Below are 21,059 nucleotides of genomic sequence, written 5' to 3' on the forward strand. Positions count from 1 at the left end.
GCAGGTTGTTGCCCGGTGCCTCTGAGCAGTTGCATGGCCGGGACCTACTTGCTGGTACTGCTCACACAAGGCTGCACTCAAAGTGTGCAGCAAGCAGGAAAGTGATGTGTCCCTCAGTATCCAATTCCAACATGTTCTCAAAAACAGCAGGGGGGACGAATATATTACGGCCAGACGATTCATTAGCTGAATGTCAGCCACTGAGTGTGCATCGACAAGACCTTCCCTTTTAACTAGTTCACTAGATGAAAGAAGACCTTTAGTGAGCCCTGAGTCATCCACACAATCATTTAATAATCTAATCACAATGGCTTTTTGTTCGTAATGAAGGGATTTTCACTAACACTTCACATGCAAACCGTTTGCCCCTATAAAGTGCTTTCTTCCGTGATAGGAGATTACATTTTTTACTTACTGATTATGGGTGAAAACAGGTTAATGACCAGCGACAGTCTTAATGCAGCTGATCCAGAAGCACCATGCGCTTTACCAGCTATTCATAATATAATAGAACGCCTCTAATAATAGACAGTCCTACCACCATTAGTTAGTTAGTTAATTCTTTTGTTTGGAAGTAATGACTCCAGAGTTCGCTAATAAGCATCTGTGGCACCAACCATTCAACTGCAATAAAGGACTTAAACAGGAAGTAACAGTGGCATCACAAGCTGTAGAATCTGTGTGGGAAGACTCGGCAAAACTTCAGTTAGTCTAACCTCATCTATTCAATGTTTTGGAATTTGATGTGTTCAAAATGTTCCTTATTAAACAGTAGGCCTACTGTGATTACGTGATTTCCTATTTTTGAACTAATAGCTTTGACAGTTATTTGGGCAGCAGTTGTAAATTCTCTGCCAGTGACTTCTTACTCATTAAAAGTAATAATAATGACACAATTGTAATAATTGACAGCCGGTTCTACAATTCAGCTAAACTAACTAATTTATCCAGAACAGACACTAAATGGATCTTGAAGAGAGATTGTTTGTCATTGCTGTTTCCAAACTTTCTGTATGTCTGAAACAATCGTGCTAACAGTTAAAAACGGGTCAAACCCTCACATATTTTAAAGACAGATTTTAGCAAGGATTTTAATGAACTTCCCTTTAATGGTATTTTTCTTTTTGTGCAGAGGGTTATAAAGCTCAGAAAACAAGATAAGAAGATGGAGGTAAAAGTATTAATGTTAAAGCAATATTTCCACTGTGAATACTGAATGCTCCTTTGGCCATTTTGTGCAGCAGAAAGATATGGCCCTAGAATTTCAGTTTTTAACACTTAATTCTGAACTCACTGCTGGTAAGGGAACTTCGCGCTCGCTGCATACTAATTGGCACAAACGTCGTCCTTGAGAATCGTGCGATTAATAATGGATACAGTGTGACTTTATGCCAATAGCTGAGGCGAGCTGAGGAGCACTGAGCTGCATCGCTGGCATTGAGACTGTGCCTCCCCCCATCTCCGCATCCCAAAATGTTTTGCACTTAAATTAAGCGAGACAATTAAGATTTACAGTTTGAAGCGTGAAAACAATCCTCCATTTAGGTTTTGGAGGAATGCGAGGAGTCAGTGAAATCTGGTTGTGCACTCGGAGCCTGGCCTGTAGCTACACACCTGCATTACAACTGCCTGCAGCAAAGCTGCTTCCAACCTAAAACATGACATCCTCTTTAAATTGATGGCATTCTCATGATTATTTGGGGTCCAAAGAGGCACATTTTTAGCAGAAACAGCAGATTAACACCACAGTAGAGCTTGAGAGTTCAAAAGATTGTTCTTCATTGTCATCCTTTTAGCAAGAACTGCACTTAAATAACTTAAATGAAACTTCTGTCAAATTGAAGTCTAAATAGAGAAAACATGACCGAAACCCTCATTTTTTTTCTGGACTCATGTCATGTGACTCTGTAGTACAAACTGACATTTCAAGGTCCAGCTCCCAATTTAGATACTGTGCATATACAAAGAAGTCTGCTGACAGCAACGTTCCTTCTTGAAATGCATCTTCATAGTCAGCTGACATTTTATCCAGCCTGGCTGAGACCTAAGAGAAGCCGTGCCTGCAGACCAATGCCAGTTAATGTGCAAACTTTGCACGTTAACGTGCAAACTTTCCAACCATGTCGAACAAACACACATTAGCTAGCTGTAGACAAATTCACCTGGGGCCCTTTTTACATCTCCTAACGGACATTAAACCCAGAGCCAAAGAAAAGACGCACTACAAATTAAAATGTAATTGCTGATTAAATTAGTGTGTTAAATGAATACAAGTGGTCCTGTGCCTTCTTTGAGTTTGGTCCTTGGACCGGGAGATCCTCTTATCTGCTACACTGTCTGCTTTTGAGAGGTGTCTGAAGGCCACAAGACATCCTTTATACATTTGTCAAATCTCATCTGGTTCTGACATTAAAAATAGGCATGAGACTTTTTTTGTGCCTCTTGAACTACTTTCAAAATGGACAGATGGAGCTTCACTGTAATTAAAAAAAAAGATCTCTGGGGGAAATGGTGAATGAAGACATATCCGCATGAATTACAAAAGGGTACATTTATTGGCACTTAGCTGGTTCCTATATGTGGTACACGGTACTGATATGCACCATTTGCTCTAATGGTTGAAAACCCTTCATTCTCTAGCTCCTAGAATAGAAATAGAAATAGAAATATTTACCATTAATGTCCTGCGTAATCTGAAATATTAGTCCCAATTAGTTTTGCGGACATATTAATACATCTGTTTTTATAGACTGATTGAGTCTCTACCGCAACACCTTCCAAGTCTGTCCCTGGTAACCATTGGAAACTACGATGCAGGGGAAAAGGCAACCTGAAGGATGGGAACTGCCAAAGATTCCCCCTTGTGTGCGGCCACAAGAATCACAGACCATGTTGATATACTGACAAAAACAAGGTCCCCTTGTGTGTGAGTCAATGTGAAACACCGCTCAAACAAGATATTTAGCTTTTTTACTAGCGCTCATCTCTCAAAGGTAATGGCTTGGAAAATCTGAAAGTCTTTAAAAGGCTGCATGGACCGCAAGACCATTATACATTTTGTATCCCACTGTCATTGCCATCTCATCTTTGAAAAAGCCGACATATGGGGCAACTTGATTACTTTCAGTGGTACAGTCCAAATGAAAGGAATGCTATCATTAGAACTTCCTTTAGTGATGGTTTAAGTGGATAACCTGTACATGGCCCACTGGTCCTATCATAATTATTTCAAGCACTTCCAGGATGTTAAATTGCAAGTCTTTGCATTAGTTGATGGCGACAGCTCAACACTTGAAACATTTGAAGTCGACCCTGCACTCTTTCATGATTTCAGGTTCAAGAATCTTTAGCCGATGCACGATCCGTTTTCCAGAAAACCACCTATGAAATAGTGCTGAAAATACATCCGTGCACAACGGGAGCATGTGGTCAATAGTTGGTGTACAAGATTGACCTCGCTAAGCCGGCTTATACTTTGGCTCATAGCACTTCTAAGCTACTTAACGAGTAAGCTCAAACTGAGCTAATTATTCATGAGCAGCCTCCGTCTCAGGGAACACAGCCAGGGATGAGGACCTAAATTATTTTGCGGATTACGTAAGAAGAAACTGTATCGTGACACAATAAATTCATTTAGTAGAATATCCCAGGCTTTACCAGGGAAATTAAAGACTATACACACTATACACATATACTATTATCAAATTATGAAATGAAGGCATTACAGCAATGGTCACTACAAAATGTTGTGAATTCACCTTCCCTTCATTCGGTCATCTCGACTTATTTTTTTAAGGTTAGCAATGTTTTTTTTAAGAAATGCATTTCTGTATAACTTTGGTTGTATGCGCTGTTGTCCTTTTCATTGCTTTGTAACCGGTTCCAGCAGTTAGCACACAGAGATACGTGTGATGGGATTTCACCTGTGACTTCAGCAATGGCGTGGTTGTTTTTTTTTGCCAGGTACTACAATTTAAACTTACAAAATGCGAAAAGCACTTCATCCACCCAGGAATCTAAATGTACTGTACTGTTAAAAGTAATATTGAAATTGGCTTTATTTATTTTCTTGTTGGCGTGAACAAGGAATGGTTGGATGACCTTGCAAGGCTGCTACAGCCAACCGGCTTAACTAGAAATAGTTACTGTCAGGTAAAAGTATACAGATGTCATTTTACAGTAAATTACCATAACTTCATTCTTGAACTATAACATATAGAAAATGTAATGTAATCTATTTCCAAAACAATGCATAATTTCTTTACTCACCATAAAAGCATCACTGATGTTTTCTATGTTTATTATTCTATTTAGGTAGTCTCACATCAAGCTCATCAACCACAATCCTGTGCCCTCCAACTTGGCGTGGTAAACTCTGCTAGACTCGCAGCTATGATATCTTGATAGTTTAAATGAAAACTGAGTCAGCTGGGGCTGTAATTTCTCTCATGTTCTTTAATTCAAGGCAAGCTTTTGTCCCCAAAGATTTAAAAGCTGACTCGTATTACTCATCGTAATATGGCTCTCCCATGTGCCTTTGTTATTTTAATAAAGCTGCTTGAAAGTCAGAAGTCTCTTTTATTGTGCTTTCTGGCTCCCGGTCATTAGAAATGGGAGCGTGTTTCATCATCAGATTTGAGGAATAAACTAGAGATTGTCAAGATTCAAAATTATTAGTACTACTACTAGTAGTCCACAATTAAATATTGCTTGTGTAAATAAGTTGTCCAGTAGTACAGTATATATGTGAATACATTCCATGCAAAACATAATGCCACTCTACTTTTCCAATATATCTTTATTATAGCATTTCATGTCTATGTTCAAGAATATACATTCTAATTGTTTGCATCTGCTAAATTTATAGCAGCATCTGAGATCACCAAAAAACAACCCGATTTTAATTTCATACAATTAGATGTTTTATTACATTTATATTCTAAATCCTTCTTAATCTTTTTTTCCTTTTTTTTTTGGCACGGCTACATTGATTTTCTCATGTATATAAATTGCTTGCTGAGGCACTTCATCACCGCACTGACAACTTTATAACTTCATTCTGGTTATCAGCATATTACCTAAAAACTAATTCAGGACAGGCAATTGGATCACCTTTGAAGATCACTCTTGCGCGAAGTAAACATAATTGTCTATGTGAGACGCTACAGTATTCTGATCCAACATGATTAACAGGGAGTTCCTCACAATGACAAACTCCAAGTTGAATATCTTGAAAATAATTACTTATTTGAATAATAGTAGAGGAACAGGCTTTCTACTTGCAGAGTGAGGAAACCGTGAGAACCGTGCATTAGCTGGTTTACATAAATCATCACTACATTAGGTAATAACATGGTACTAAACTTTTCAGTAGCTAAAATGCTCAATTGAAATCTGCCAAATTAAGTGTAAATGTTATGCAAAACCTTGCAGATAATAATCCCTTTCTTTGCAGCTCGTTGTATAGAGAATTTCAAATAAGGTAGTCATCTCATCTAAGCAACTAAAGGTATTGATATATCAACTGACTCAAAAACAATGAACCAATCGAAAGAGAAAATCAAACACAATATTGAAACTAACATAGTTCACTGATATATAATTCAGGATCCTGTTTGCACAGGCAGCCTGTGATGCAGTTAGCATCCATTTTACTGCTTGATAAAAGATGAACATTTCTGTTTTATTTTATGACATAAAGTAATCTGATATACTTCTACTCATTTTTAATCACATCAAGAGAATCATTTATTTGGAAGGTCCACCTATTGGTTTAGACTTTGACTTTGGGGATCCTCATCATTTTCATCTAGCAACAGCAGGGGGTCAAAGTTACGCTGAACATCTACAACTTGCACCGCCACAACATTTGGTGTGCACATTTCTGGTTCCCAGATGTTACATCCTAAGGACTTTGGTGATCCACCAACTTTTTTCTCATCCTGAAAAGTTTTTCTTTTTCTTTTTAGAGATATCTCTCAAAAACTTTTGGATGGATTGCCTTGAAATTTAGCCGAGGCATCCGTGGTCCGTAGAGGATGAATCCTAATAATGTTGGTGACAGCGGTAAGCATTGTACCCGCTTCACTTCCCCTTTAAGAGTTAGCTCAAAGCACCGCTGTGCTCAAGTGCAGCTTCAAAGGACCGCTGACATGACTGTACACTTTTCCCATTGTGACATTCTTTTTTTGGTATACATACCTGCCCCACAAATAATGAAGAAACAAGCATAACCTGTCGAATTTATTTTCCTCGTTAAAATGAGGGAAGAGGACAGAAATGACAAAGAGAGGATATATGTCACGGTGTGGTGCACTTCCTGTCTTATTTTGTAGTTTTCTGCCACTCGTGTCCCTGGGTAACTTCACTTCCTGCCTGGTCTGTCATCCCCTGTGATTGTCGGATTGTTTCCACCTGTGTCCAATCACCTGTACCTCCCTTGTGTATTTAAGCAGTGTGTGTTGTTTGTCACTTGTGGCGTCATTGTCTTTTGTCACGGATGTCCCTGTCTATCATCTGGATGTTCCTCGTTCCTGCCTGCCTTTTTTTCCCCCTGTGTGTGTGTGTGTGTGTGTGTGTGTGTGTGTGTGTGTGTGTGTGTGTGTGTGTGTGTTGGCCTTTTGCTTTGTTTTTGACTATTAAAGTCTCTTTTGCGTTAAAGTCTGCGTTTGAGTTCTGCCTTCCTTCCCAACCCTGACAAAATATACAATATGTATCTATCTGGTGAAGCTTTTTCACTTAACAATATAATGCCACAGTATTGTTAAGCCCTCATTTACCTATTCACAAACTTCAAATTCCAATTGCTATTTGCGAAGATCAACGTTTAAACAACCCTTTGACTTAACAATTACCTTAATGAACAGCCTGATCTAAATAATGATTTAAATCTAAAAAACATCTCTTTAATTGGATGCGGTATATGTTTTCAGGCAATACAAATTATGTATACTAATAAAATACTGTGGACATGATAACGGCGGATTGTGTGCTGTTCCTTTAACGTTTGTGTCAACATGTGGTCACGGGCCATAAGAAAAGAGGCCGATTTCACCTGTAGCCAAATCAATTGAAGTCTGATAAGTGTGCTTGGATCGGAATAATAGAGCTGTACCTACATCAACCATTTGTTAAGCCACCGAGTAAAACTAGAGCCGTGCAGGAAGAAATGCCCACCCGCAAGTCAAACACAAAGGTGCATCTGTTTTGGATACTGCTGCTTTACATCTATACGTCCCTTTAAGACAAAATTGAAAGGGCCAGTTGATTTTAACTTGCCCTGCCTGCACACATACCCTGCTTTGAAAGGCAAACAGCTCCTTTTAAAATCAGCTTCCATCAACCCATTATTGAACAAAGTCATCCTTTTCTGTCATGTGATGCACAGCAAATGAACAGGTTGCTCACCTGTTCGAAGTGGATTCTGAAAGGAGATTCCCTTTTTAGCAGCTCGGTTATTTTAGGACAAAATGTATAAAGATGGGATGTTTATGTTCCCCTGCCGGAATCAAACATAGCATGTCACAATTACAAGGCACACACTTTGTCCACCTGAGCCACCAGGACACCACAAAAAGGTCGAATGAAATGTTTGTTGCCATGGCCACGCTGTAAATAACACTTTTGTGTCATAACACCCAGTTTTATAGGACTGAATATCAGAAAAGAAATCTACCCAAAAGGCCTCTCATTTTTTCTTTTTTTCTTTTCCCTAAATACTGACGGTGAATTTGGTCACAGTGCCTTTCACAATGCTTGAGCAGACGGATGTTAACATTAGCATTTTAATCCCAAATAAATTCTTTACATGTATGATTTCAAATTGAATTTCCCTGCGGCTAGGTGTAGTGATCACAAGAGACATAATTGAAGACCGTAAAATGCACAACGGATTTCACTCTCTAATACGATGAAGTCTCTTCCCCAAAGCTACTCGACAGGCAGCCAGCTGCTAAGTGTCGTGCTCGCTCAGCTGTCTAATCGCAGAATTACTGATACGTCAAAATTTAAACAAAATTCACAATTTTGTATGTACCTTGGTTTTTCAGGAGCAGGGGGAAGAAAAGAAATGCATAATTTTTGTGTCGTTTATTGTGAAGATCCAACGGTGTCTTTTTGGCTATAATTCTTCCTTTAACATTTAAGTCACTCAAATGCTGGCACATTGTCAATAGGAAAAGATGAATCTCAGGAGTGTTCCCTTATAAGACCCATCAATACCCTCAAGTAGAATATAGATAAAATAAAATATTGTCCAGTGAGACAAGTGTATTATATTTATAATACACTTAACCATTAAATCTACCGCTGCAATTTCAGCTTTTAACATTGATTGGTTCTATCAAGTTCAGCAAAGGTTATTTCCTCCTCTATTTTCAGGCTCGTGTCCAGAGAAATGTGCTTGTCCACATCCCCCCGAGAAAGGGCCGATCGGTTGGCACGAAAGATGTCAGCAGCCGTTGAAAATAAGTCAACATTGTGCCTGAGGACAGAGGTAGCGCGGTTCTCTCAGACTTGAAGAGTGGGCCAAACATTTCAGCCATGATTGACTTCTTTAGAGGTGGAGATGACGAAGAGATCCAGGGGTCTGCTACACCCACAGTTGGAGGTGATGCATTCTTAGTGGCTTACCCCATTAACTATGAGCGGACAAGAAATAGAGAGAAATCTAAAGAGCATTTGCCAGTGTTGCAGCAATATGTAGTGCATGTATAATTTATGGGAGCCTTTTAATCCTTTAAAAAATAATAACTTGGATTTAAAATAAACGAGATACCTGCTGCACATTGGAGACAATCTCTGAGGTGAGTGGCCTTAGATACTCTTCACACACACACACACACACAATGTGAGGAAGCGTCCTGATCCTTGGATTAAGCGCCATGCAGTTTTCATGCATTTTATCTCTGACAGAATCCTTCATTTTTATCATGGTGTCGTGGTCTCCATCTTTGGATTCCAAGATTGTGGGTTTAAGGTGTAGAAGGTGTGTTTCCAAAGCTCATTAATGTTAGAAGGGTTTTCAGGGGTTTAAAGGCTTCCATGCCATCCTGTGACACTCTCACATCCTGGTTGCAGATTCGTACAATGTCTTTGTTCCTAAGTGCCTTTCTCCGGCAGCGCTGAGTAAACATAACTGGAATTGCATTGGGTGGGAACATTTGCATTTAGTCGCTGCTTTGTCGCGGTCCGATCTGCAGTGAGAGGCTTCACACGTTTTTCGTGTGTCGTTTCAACAGAAAGGTCGACAGCTTTCGGCAATCGTCTGAAGTTGCACACGAACAAAACGTCCCGTACGCCCCAATACTACCCAATACTACCTAATACACCCCAAAAAAAGGTAATCTTTATGTTATTGAGTGGCTTTGACAACGTTCATTCTACCCAAATATTTGTTTCTCATGTCTCGGTGAGTAAATTATAGTCCATCTGATTAACACTTTTAAAATAGTGTTTGCAGTGGTAGAAATGTTTAAATTTAAATTCAATGGCGATAAAATAAGTGTTTTTAAAATGTCATTGTAGTCTAAATACAGCCAAGTCAAGATACAATGCGGTGCTTAACTGCTGAAGGTCTTATCACAGCCACTCAACCGACTTCTCCTCCCTGTTCCGCAGATCAAAGCGGTATCCATCTGCTAATACTGAGCAAATGCCACGTCTTTCAGTTCGGGGATTTCTCTGACGTTATCTTCCTGTTATCTTGAACCGGAGCTACATTCCTTTTGAGGCATGCACTCAAAAAGCAGCACCCAATTATCTTTCCAAACACAAAAGTATCAGACAGGAGGAAAGGCCAGCTTTTTTAAGTTCTGTATTTCACAGATTTCCATATTAACGTGCAGCATTTGACCAATTACATTATGTATGTGTGTCATTAACTGATGCCCTTTTAGAAAAACGTAAGGTGGGAAACGCAAAGGTGAGTAATTGTTATTGAGATTCAGATCTTGCCCTCGGTGCTGAGCTCAAGCATCGAAATCCTGACAAATCTACATAAGTTGCCTTTGGTTAGGAGGATTAATAATTAGAAGACCTGACAGAAAAACGCTCCAGAAATTAACATTAAATCATCTCTGCAGTGTGATTTGGAACACTTTTTGGGAGACGTGTACACATTAATGAGATTTTCCTGCAGCGATGAAAACTAGAGTCAGTTAACTAATCTGTAAAGTGACACTTTCTGAGTTTTGAATTTCAAAAAAATAATTGTGAAGAATGATATTAAGAAGATACAAATACAGGTTATTTCTATTTCTATATCAATTTGAAACCCCCATTCTGACATTTCACTCTGTTTCACTTAGTTGATACCTTAGTGTAAAAATAAAGCATTGTTTTTTATATATGTTTTTTATATGTAGTTGATTACAGAAATATGAAATTTGATAACTCTATTCAGACTTTTTTCAGACAAATAACAGCATCCTTATTCTGCGGATTTGCTCAGTTTCTTTCTAATAAGTGAAGGTTACTGTGGGTTATTTTCGGGGGATTTCAGCCAGTATTATATATATATATATATATATATTGCAGGGCGGCACGGTGGCGTGGTGGTTAGCACTGTCGCCTCACAGCAAGAAGGTCCTGGGTTCGATTCCGCCCAGTGGCCTTTCTGTGTGGAGTCTGCATGTTCTCCCCGTGTCTGCGTGGGTTCTCTCCGGGTTCTCCGGCTTCCTCCCACAGTCCAAAGACATGCTCTGGGGATCAGGTTAATTGGGGACTTTAAATTGCCCGTAGTTGTGTGAATGTGAGTGTGAATGGTTGTGTGTCTCTGTGTTGCCCTGCGATTGGCTGGCGACCAATCCAGGGTGTACCCTGTCTATCGCCCGAAGTTGGCTGGGATGGACTCCAGCCCCCCCGCGACCCTGTGTGCAGGATAAGCGGTCTGACAATGGATGGATGGATGGATATATATTGCATCGAGATGAAACCCCCTGCATTCATTTGTTTCCCACTTCTAGGAGTGTTGAGTTAAAATGGTCCGATTTGAGGGCTCAGCTATCGCATTAGATAAATGCAGTGAAGAATACATACATACGGAATGATTAACCCGAGATCAGGTGCAAACCTTTACTGAAAATCCTGAGATAAACCTCCTCTGCTAAGTTAAGTCTGGAGCCTTCAACAATCCAAACATCCAGGAACACAGTGACATGCTTCGCGAATGTCATTTACATGACTAATCTCGGGCGCCAGAGATGAGGCCCTTTACACAACGAGTGCATCCCGTCATCATCCATCAAGCGTCTCTCAAGAGAAAGCCGTTCGTCAGACCCATCTAATGAACTGATCTCGGTGAAGCGAAAGTGCATCATCATCAATAACTGTAAGCACGGAGCTGCCGAAGAGCCAAAAGCGTGCGTCTCTTGTTTGTTGGAATACAATCTCTCTTTAACCGGAGTATCACTTTACATTCCCATGTAGTTTGGATTTCCAGTTGGCTACATATTAATGATGTTGGTTTCAAACCATCGAGCTTTCATATTGTTTCACGTCTCAGCATTACTCATACGAGCGTAACCCAAAGCTGACCGTCTATGGGTAACGCTCTTTTCCCTGACACGGCTTTGCTTGGCATGTCTCAGTGCACCTTGACGGACAGGTCCGCCCCGGGGCTGCGGTCGTTACCGGCAACGGCGGGGTCGGTGGCTTTTGTTTTGCTGGTTTATACCTCATGTAAGACAACGTCACCCGCCTGCCCCCTCTACTGGCTCTTGCAGATGATTCCCCACGTCACAAAAGACACGTTAAACCACTCACCCGTGTTTATATATAAACAATGCTGTTAATTCAGACTGATATTGATATTGATTGATACTGATACTGATATTTAAATATTCATGATAGCAGTCTATTGAAAATAGAAAATACATGTGCAATGGTGAGTAACTGTACACGTTTAAAGGAATTTATAGCCATTTGCAGTATGTCTTGTTAACACTGCTTGGTGTTCATAATCAAGACAACAGTTTTGGAGCAATTAAAGACCTTTAGCAAGCAACTGGATCATTCCGAGCTGACCTGAACAGAGAGTAGACTGGTGTGCTAGACTAACAACCTTGTACTCACTCCCTTAAACAGATTTCCATTTATCTAGGACATAATAGGCAGTTGCACTTCACTGAGTGCAGTATCGGATACTTTCTTCATTGGGGAGAATGCTGGACAAAGTGCTCACGTTGCCAGCGTGGCAATTTCTTTACGCAACACCTTCACCCCCGCCCCTCCCTCACTAAATGGTGGGGGATACAAGTTTATCATCGGCTGTATCTGGCAAGCTGCGTTGTGACTTGTGGCAGCGCAGTGTGCAGTGATGCACTTTACACGAGGCTCTGTCTCAAGAGAAATAAAGATAGTTTTGGGGATACTGCCGCTTCCCCCACTCAGGGACGGAGGCGTCCTCAAAGAGGTTTTGTAAGGAACACGTTTTAAGGCAATTGAGCTCATGTTCTTATCGAACTGCTGTCACTTTTCACTGTCTGGAAAATGGTGTAATAACCTCTAATCACAGCACATTGTAGGTTCCGACACAATTATGCACCGATTTTCTTTGGGATATCCATCCACTTAAAGCAGCCTCTGTTAAAACATACAAATTCGCCATATAGCCCGGAAAATTAAAAAAAAATAAAACATTTGCCAAAGGGACAAATAAATAAGACTACATACTCATTCTAAGCAGGTTTACAATATGTGATTTCAAAAACACCCAATCAACCCAGTTAAATTAAGTATATGGAAATAGTGTTCAAAAAACAAATTAACTAACTTCCAACCATTGTTACTTCATAAAGCGGTGATGTTTTGTCTAGTGCAAGATTAGTAGACTAGACTAACTGTTTTTGCATGGAATATATATTGAAAATTCTTGGTACCATGTATGGAATTGGGATACAGCATTAGTTTCAGTGGCCGATCGGCCCCATATGGCCTCGGGTTGACTTGAATGGATGAATAACCTCTGTACATTAAATAGATGGATGGATCCATAGATGGACTACACTTTAAAATACAAGCATAGAAAGGACTGAAGATCTGACTCGCCCTGAAAGAATAAATAAAACTGAATGTGTAAATTATATTATGCTAATCACTGCAATAGCCTGCATCTTCACCCAGTGAATCTAATGCAACACATGAACATTTCATGCTCTGCAGGATTCATACGGTCCACCAAACAGCAAGTCCGTTTGTGGACACACGGGAGCAACTGGACACGTTCCAGGGGTACAAAAATCAATCCCCGCAAATAAGCCCGTAAATATCACCAAAATGAAGTACAGCTGAATTGACCTCAGTGCTGGAAACAGTACATCAGCAACAGCTCTTGCAATTAATAGATAAACTTCAGTGAACTATTTGGAAAAAAGGATAGAAACATCCGATTGGTGTTGATCTTATGGATGGATTTTTCTGAGCCAGGCTTCAAACTCGGTGTCAGCAAGAAATCCACCCGGCTCAAGTGTCCTTCTGGCCATGTGTGTGTAGTAATGTGCTGATCAATGAGTTATTCTGCCTACGTTAGCCAAGTGTAGACCACACTACACAGACTCGTCATTCACTAGATTGTCATTTATTTTAGTAGCTTTTCTTAATCACAGATGAACATTCGGCAGAAATCAAACCCTGTCCATGTCCCATACTTTTCTCCACATTGGCCATAATAAAGATATTCTGTGTTCATTACATTCTGAAAACATTGATCAATAATTATTTATGCGGTATGTATTGAGAAATTGTTCTCTGCTCTGCCTCAAATCCAATTTGTGCAGAATGCGCTTGGTATTTCAGAGTAATAAAGATTTCAAAGGTGTCAAAGATCTGCACAGCAATAATCTGCAGCTTTACACTTAGATGGTGCACGATTCTTCAGATGAGCCTTTCAGGTTTTTATTCTTTCCAAAAAGCCAAAGGAAGTAAATTATCAGTCTGTGAATCATGTGTGCATATTAGATAAATATCAAAAAACACATGCACCAAGGAAGGCACTGAAGTACAATTTATTTAATGGATTCCGGCCAAATATGTAGATATTCTGCTGCTACGGTTTCTTAAAGTGATCTCCCTTGAGCTATGATTTTTTAATGATAATCTAGCCTAGTTAGACTAGTACTGGTGCGGTAGAGTTTTGCTGTAAGGCAACGATAAAATTCTCCCCCCTCAGACATGTAGACTTGAGGGAGAAATATTATGAAGAGCTGAATTTCTCTGCTATTGTTGTCTGCTGCAAAAGTAACAAATCAGGCAAAACGCTTATAATTATATGCTCTTTTGAAGTATTGAGAAATATCCAGACTTTATAGAAAAATATTAAAGCAAAAAAAGAAACTTTTAAAATATTTTGTTATTCAGCTCACCTTGTAATCAAAAAATATACCAGTGAGGTTTGCACAACATCAACTGGCATAAAAAACATCTGGCTCCCTTGAACAACATGCATACATTCTTTAAAAGGATAACCAGTAGAGAAGATATTCAGCCACTAGATAACTAAGACCATTTGTTTTTGGCACTCGGGTGCTTGATACGACTCTCTATTAAAGCCAGACATCTGCAGCAAACAGAAAAAACGCTACGTGATGGTTGAGGCACTCAACTGTTCACTTCACTGGGATAGTGAATGCTTCTGCGGTCATCGAGGCTTTAATAGGCAGCAGACTTAGACCTCTGCAATGAGGCCGGCGCAGTCTGACGAGAGCACACCGCACGACTTTCTGACAAACAAATCAATATGTAACAGGACGGACTGATCTCTCATCTCATTGGCATATTCCAGGAGTAAATCAGAGAAGGATTATGTTTTTCCAAACATGCCTCAGTCAAGAACGAATAGTGGATTAAATGCACTGCATTTTGTCCACTGCTTCTTACTTCAGAGAAGAAATCCTTATTAGGACTAGTAAGACCTGAGGTAATAAGCGCTGTGCAATAATATATTGTTCCCATGCATTATTTAATGGGACTGTGGGATAGTGTTTGCGTGCATTTCTAGCTCTGTATGAGAGCATATAGCTCGCTTAATTGGCGAGAGAGAGTGAGCCAGGAGAAAATGCTGTTCTGGCAGAAGATATTGATCAATATGACCAGATGCAGCTACTCAAAGCCTGATCTAAATCTGGGATAAACAGTCTCAGGCTCGAAGCCACAGCTGAAGACGTCACTGAATGTTTGCTACTGTGCCAGGCACAGCCGTAGTTTCTTATTAGCACGAATATACCACGTCGCTTCATCTAAATGACCACATAAACGATGTGACAGACATAGTCAGGAGCAACAGTTAAAGGCTGCCACTGTGGCAAGATGACTGCACAACAGTGGTTCGTGAAGGAGACAGCCGGCACTAATATTTGCTTTTATCCGATGGGGAGACTGGCTGGTACCGTGCAGCGGATCTCAGGGGCTTGAAATGTGATGCTCCTCTGCAGTTTAAATGGCAAACGCTATGCAGGTGACTTGTGTTTGTCAATTGAATATTTGCGGCTGCTGAATCGGTTTGAATATGTTTTGATTATAATGACTGCTTTCCGCTGGGCTCTACTGGGTGTTAGGTATCATACTACAGCATTATTGAAGGAATTACCATTTACACAATCTGTATCCCTCTCTTCAGAGAGCTAGTCTCTGAAAATAACTGTCCACTGCTTCCGCCTACGGTACCCCAAGACCCCATTGAACATTCTGGTCACACCTTTTTTTCTCCATTTTACATGTGACACGCAGGTCAGACTTTAATCACCGGTGCTCCTTGTGCGCACACCTGTATTATTCATTGTCAGAGACATACAACCGATACCCACGTTTAACAGGCATACTCCGTGCACACTTTCATGCTCTGTGACAATAAATGGCAGGTTTCCTTATTCACATGTGCCACTAGAAGCCTCCAAGATTAAAGGAGCCCTGCAGCAGTCCTTATTTCCAAGGGTGACCAAGTCAGAATAGCGATGTCCTCAAGGCATACAAACCAACTTTTATGAGTTTTCTGCTTTTTTGTCATCTAAGTGAATAGTCTGAACATTTGCACACGTGAAAACGCGTTTGCCAGTACGATTGATTGACTGGAATGTGTTTGCAGTGAGTGTAGTTCCATTTTCAACACTGCTAGACCAATGTGAAACAGCATACTGACCCAGCATGTAGTTGACGAGAGGAAAGGTTCACCGTGGACCGGTCACAAGTCTAACACAGGCTGATAGGGTCACATTCACCTTCTAAAGGGTAAAATAACCTTTCCAATCCACCACTGTGGGTTTATTTGATTTTTCTCTCTCACACTGACAGTCTGAACTAATCAATGCATTTAAACCCAGAACACTCTTGCAGTGAGGTGACATGCTGGCCCACATACTACACAAAAGGTTTTTGAGAAGAAACAATCTTCGATCAGAGCAATTGTTCAATACTGGTATCAAATAAGCACATTTGTGATCAATAGTGTTTATGATTTTCAAATTATCACTGCAGTGGCCTCTCGGATTAATAGTTTAGTGCTAAACTACAGTTTGCTCTCTGAATGCAGCGAAGCTGAAAAGCGGTATGTGTTTTAATGCCTCTCGAGGCCTGAATTTACCTGTGTTTCCTCCAGTTTTCAGCGCTCAGCTTGCACCATTGATTTTGTCATTTTTTTAACTTTAAAAAATAAATTCCAAGGCTAGCTTTAGTTTAATTGCTTCAGTGCTTTGGTGGCTATCCTTTGATATTTTAGGGTACTTATAATTACACCATTTCTTCAACGTTTTTGTCATGCTTTTGATGCTTCTTCCATTAAATAACTTGGGTTGCCTTGGGAGAAACATCCATCTCATTCTGTCAACTGATAGAATTCTAATTGCTACTTATTTTCTCCTTTCTTTACTGCTTTTCTGCATGCAGAGTCCAGAATTCAAAACATTAATGAGAGGATAAGACTTTTTTATTCAAAAATATCACTTCTTTTAAGTCTATCGCTGTGTGCACAACGATGTCCTTTGATCATTTGTTGGTTATTTCTAGACAATCTATTCCGTGGATGGAAAGGCAGCCATTCGACTTAAACATGTCAATGAAAATTACCTTACAAAAGAAGGCCAACAAGCCTTGTCAGGTTTCAAAAAATAGCTTTCAGTTACGTTGGCATCAGACTGTTATCTCTGCACATGCAAACCAGCCCTCATAACTGTCAGGTACTGTGATACTGTATATCTAGCAATGGTAGTGGCTTTGAAGAGCTTGGAAAAATAGAAATCCCTCGAAATATGCAGAATTTGAAAATACCAGATTGTAAGGACGGCTTAGTGTGAATTGCTATATGAATGTGCCTGGAACAGAGAACCACAACAGTTTTACACAATCTGTTATGAAGTCCTTTATGCTCCCCGAAACAGGTCAATAGCCTGCGCTTGCTGTTATTCTCCACGTCCTGCAGTGGCTGATAACCCTGTACTGTTCCCGATTTGATAACGTAAACACATGACACCGGCACTATGAGCAGCTGCTGCAACACTTTGCAACAGAATGGCAATGCAGAGAGACCCCATTAATCTCCCCCCACGGTCCGTATACAGCAACCTAGAAAGCAGAAACCCATGTAAACATGGCACTGCCACTTTCTCTGTGCATTACCTGCTGAGATCTGAATTTGTTTTCGGCAGTTGTGTCCCGCCTGCGCTAGGATTGCTGAACATGGCAGCGTTTGGCAATAATGAACGATAATGATAATGACCATCCTGCCTGATTTCATTAAGCAAACACATGACAGCAAGTGCTCTGAGCTTCCGCCGTTACACGCCGCAACACACTGACAAGCCGAAGACGTGAGCATCGCCACACACACACACACGCACAGCTAATAAAAAAAAGCGAGCACTGCTAATTTATATTGCAAATCCAATAAGAACCTTTTTTCGGAGGTTTTGAAGTCCCTTATCTTAAAACCTATAACCAAACATTATTTCAATTTTCACAATTCACTCATCCAGTCCAAAAAAAATCCTTTAGCACTTCACAATGACAGTGAGTCAATTAAATTCATAGACGCCATATTTGCTGTACACGGAATATAAGAGGCATTTGTTACCATATGGAATAACACCAATGCCTCATGGTTACTTTCATTTTTCATTGCAGTTGACAGCAGTGAGGAGGTGGTGCTCTGCCATGCAGGAACATACATGCGTTGCTAATGCTCACTATGGCAAGAGGAAGGTGTACAGTAGTAATGCAGCCGGTAGCCAGTGTTTTCCAATAGCAATGCCAGCTGCAGTAACGCTCACTGATGCAGCAACATGGCCGGGCCAATGCCTATATCGTCCCCTGGGGACGACTTGGGAAGGTATAGTATGCAGAGAGAGCCCAATGAGGGATGGTCACTTGACTTTAGTAGAAGCACAATGACATCCAACCCCTCTTCAATCTTGTGGATTTAACGCCGCCACAGTCATCACGGACCCTCACTTCTCCTATTGTTGCCGGGGTCCTCCGAGCGACAAACAGATATTTCACTGACCTCTCCAGCCCTACCTGTCAAAATTAGAATAATCAGAGTGTGGCAAACTTTCTACAAATGCTGAGTTAAATCGAAGGAGGCTTAACTTATATTGTCACAGAAAAATGATGAGACGGGCAAAAAACGGCACAAACATAATTGCCTACTATACAAACGTAATTGCCAGCATTCACTCACAGCTCCTGTGAGATTATTATTGTGCTACATCAGGGCTTTGTGAACTCTTTTATCATCTCTAAACCTGCTGTGCTGATTGTCAAAAACAAAAGCGCTGTTCAACCCTGTAACCGAAACACACACACACACACACACACACACACACACACACACACACACATATAAATACACACACACGCAGTGCACTCATCCTGCTGAGGCCGCTACTCATCATGAAATAAAATAATCATCTAAATGATCATCCCTCTATATTTGAACTCAACTCAAAAGGGACATTAACAAGTTTCCCCTCATCTTCCAAGCTCCGTGGCGCCACGGTCCACTCGCTCAGCAATCAGTGCCATTTCCCTGATGGGGAGGATGTCAGTGCTGCTGATCATTTATGAAAAGTCTTCGCCTCTGCGTTGTGCTGATGCAGACACGCCCGGGCCATTTCCACATGCATCCCCGTCTCTGGGAATTCAAGTCATGTGTCACCGTTCAACCGCCTTCAGACCACATCGGCTACAGTGTGACAGGGCTGTTTTGGGGCCCGTCTGTAACTGTAGAACAGCACTACCATTTAATCAGGATACCAGCTGCGGCATGCAAGGACTGACTGCCCGAAGTAGCCTGAATGTGTCTCAGCCAGATGGATGTTGTGTTATATGGGAGACTAGTGAGGCTGCATTTAAAGGAGAGCAAGTGTTTGCACATTATGCAAGCAAGAGCGAAATAGGTATGATGCTGATCAGATAGATAGATAGATAGATAGATAGATAGATAGATAGATAGATAGATAGATAGATAGATAGATAGATAGATAGATAGATGCAGTTGGTGGCACAATCGATGCGGCACACCACAGATTTGGACACAGTTCATCCACACATGTGTGTAGAAAGTCCACCGCACATTTCTCACCAAGTCTACTAAGTGACTTACCAAAAGTGGCACTAATAAGGCGGACGCCGAAGGGTTGATCCTATCGCACATGATTGCCGACGTCCAAACACTTGTCAAACTGGATACGTTCACCAGGACTCTCGGATGGTAGCGCAGAGTTCTATTATTCCAAAATGCACGCGTAAAAAAAAGAGGGGGGGAAGAGCCTCTCTTCTGGGCTGGTGCTGATGAATCCAGCGGGCGCAATGAGTGACAATGTGCATCTGAAGTGTCATCAACCAGGGACAGTGGGGTATCTTCCAGTTACCTGCGTCGCGATGAAACCCCACCTTAAATCCCAGAATGATCCGATTGAGACGTAATGGCAGAAGCTGTAAACCAGGAACCCTCCGCAACAAACAAGCAAAAAAAAGCTCAGGAGTCTTGCGTCCGGATCGTGCCCCCCCGCCAAAAAAAGGGTTAAAGCGTCAGTATGTGGCTGTCTTCTCGCACGCAGGTTTAACGCAATAAGGCGCACCGCTTGTTAGGAATTGCAGCACAGATGTCTGGACAGAAAGCTGCAGTCTCGGGCTCGTTTTGAGGGCGATGGTTTGCGCTCTCGACTAAAAAAAAAAGGAAATAAAGCCTCTGGCGGTTGAGGCTCGGATTCAAAATTCCGTCTTTAATTGTCAAGAGATTGCAAAGGTCGGAAACTCTCGTAATCGCAGCAGCAGAGCGCGGTTATCACGCCTGTTTCACCGGCAGCTGTTTGCCATTACTGGAGCCAATTGTTGTCATAACTTCTCCCGTCTGAAGCGCAATGAAAGGAATCCCACCCATCCACTGATAAACACTGTGGGAGGGGGGGGGGGGGTCTTCTTCTCCTCCGTCTTCCTTCTCCTCTAATAGGCCTACAATGCGTACCCATGCGAGCAATTAGTTTTCATACATGGCTTGGTACGCGCGCGCTCCCTCTACAGAGCGATGCGGTCGATTTGTTGCAGGAGATCTCCAGCCGTGTCCTGGAGAACGGGATGCGCGCCTCTACTCCTCGTGCATAATCAGCCCCACCTGCGTGATAAAAGCCCCACTATAAATGAATACGCGTTGTCACGCCACGGTGCCTTCGAGCAGCGCAGAACCAAGTGGCCGGTGCACAGAATCTCGTGGTGTCAGAGGAAGCGACTGACACCTTTCATGGGCAGCGCGGCACTGCAGCAACGTGATGTCATTTGGGCTGCATGTATGCACGCGACGAACGGAGGGTTTTCTTTTTTCTTTCTGCCTTTGTCCGTGGTGAAGATGAGAAGACAAGGTTTTCTTACCTCCCCCCCTTCACATTACAGTGGAGCGATGGGGTGTTTGCGAGGTCCAGCACAACGAGATGCTGCAACGGTGGGGAGGGAAGGAGGGAAGGGTGGAGGAGGGGATTGGAGGACAGGGGATAGAGGTTGGGTGTTAGGTCATTGGTGCACTTAAAAATAATATCCCCCCCTCCCCATACGCTTTCATTTTATTATCCTCCTCAATC

The 21,059-nt window shown here is 41.4% G+C and overlaps 1 protein-coding gene across 2 annotated transcripts in view; it reads right to left on the reverse strand.

Annotated features, from left to right (window-relative positions):
- The window catches only part of lrfn1 (leucine rich repeat and fibronectin type III domain containing 1), an 89,456-nt gene extending 69,088 nt beyond the window's left edge, over positions 1-20,368 (reverse strand). The window contains exon 1 of one of the 2 annotated variants that reach the window (XM_040181440.2): positions 19,589-20,368. The gene's annotated coding sequence lies outside the window, so the exon portion shown is untranslated. The remainder of the gene's footprint in view (positions 1-19,588) is intronic. The other variant, XM_040181448.2, reaches the window with a different exon arrangement.
- Positions 20,369-21,059: the final 691 nt, after the last annotated feature.

Source organism: Gasterosteus aculeatus, chromosome 1, assembly GCF_964276395.1.
Source record: "Gasterosteus aculeatus chromosome 1, fGasAcu3.hap1.1, whole genome shotgun sequence".
NCBI classification, from domain to species: Eukaryota; Metazoa; Chordata; class Actinopteri; order Perciformes; family Gasterosteidae; genus Gasterosteus; species Gasterosteus aculeatus.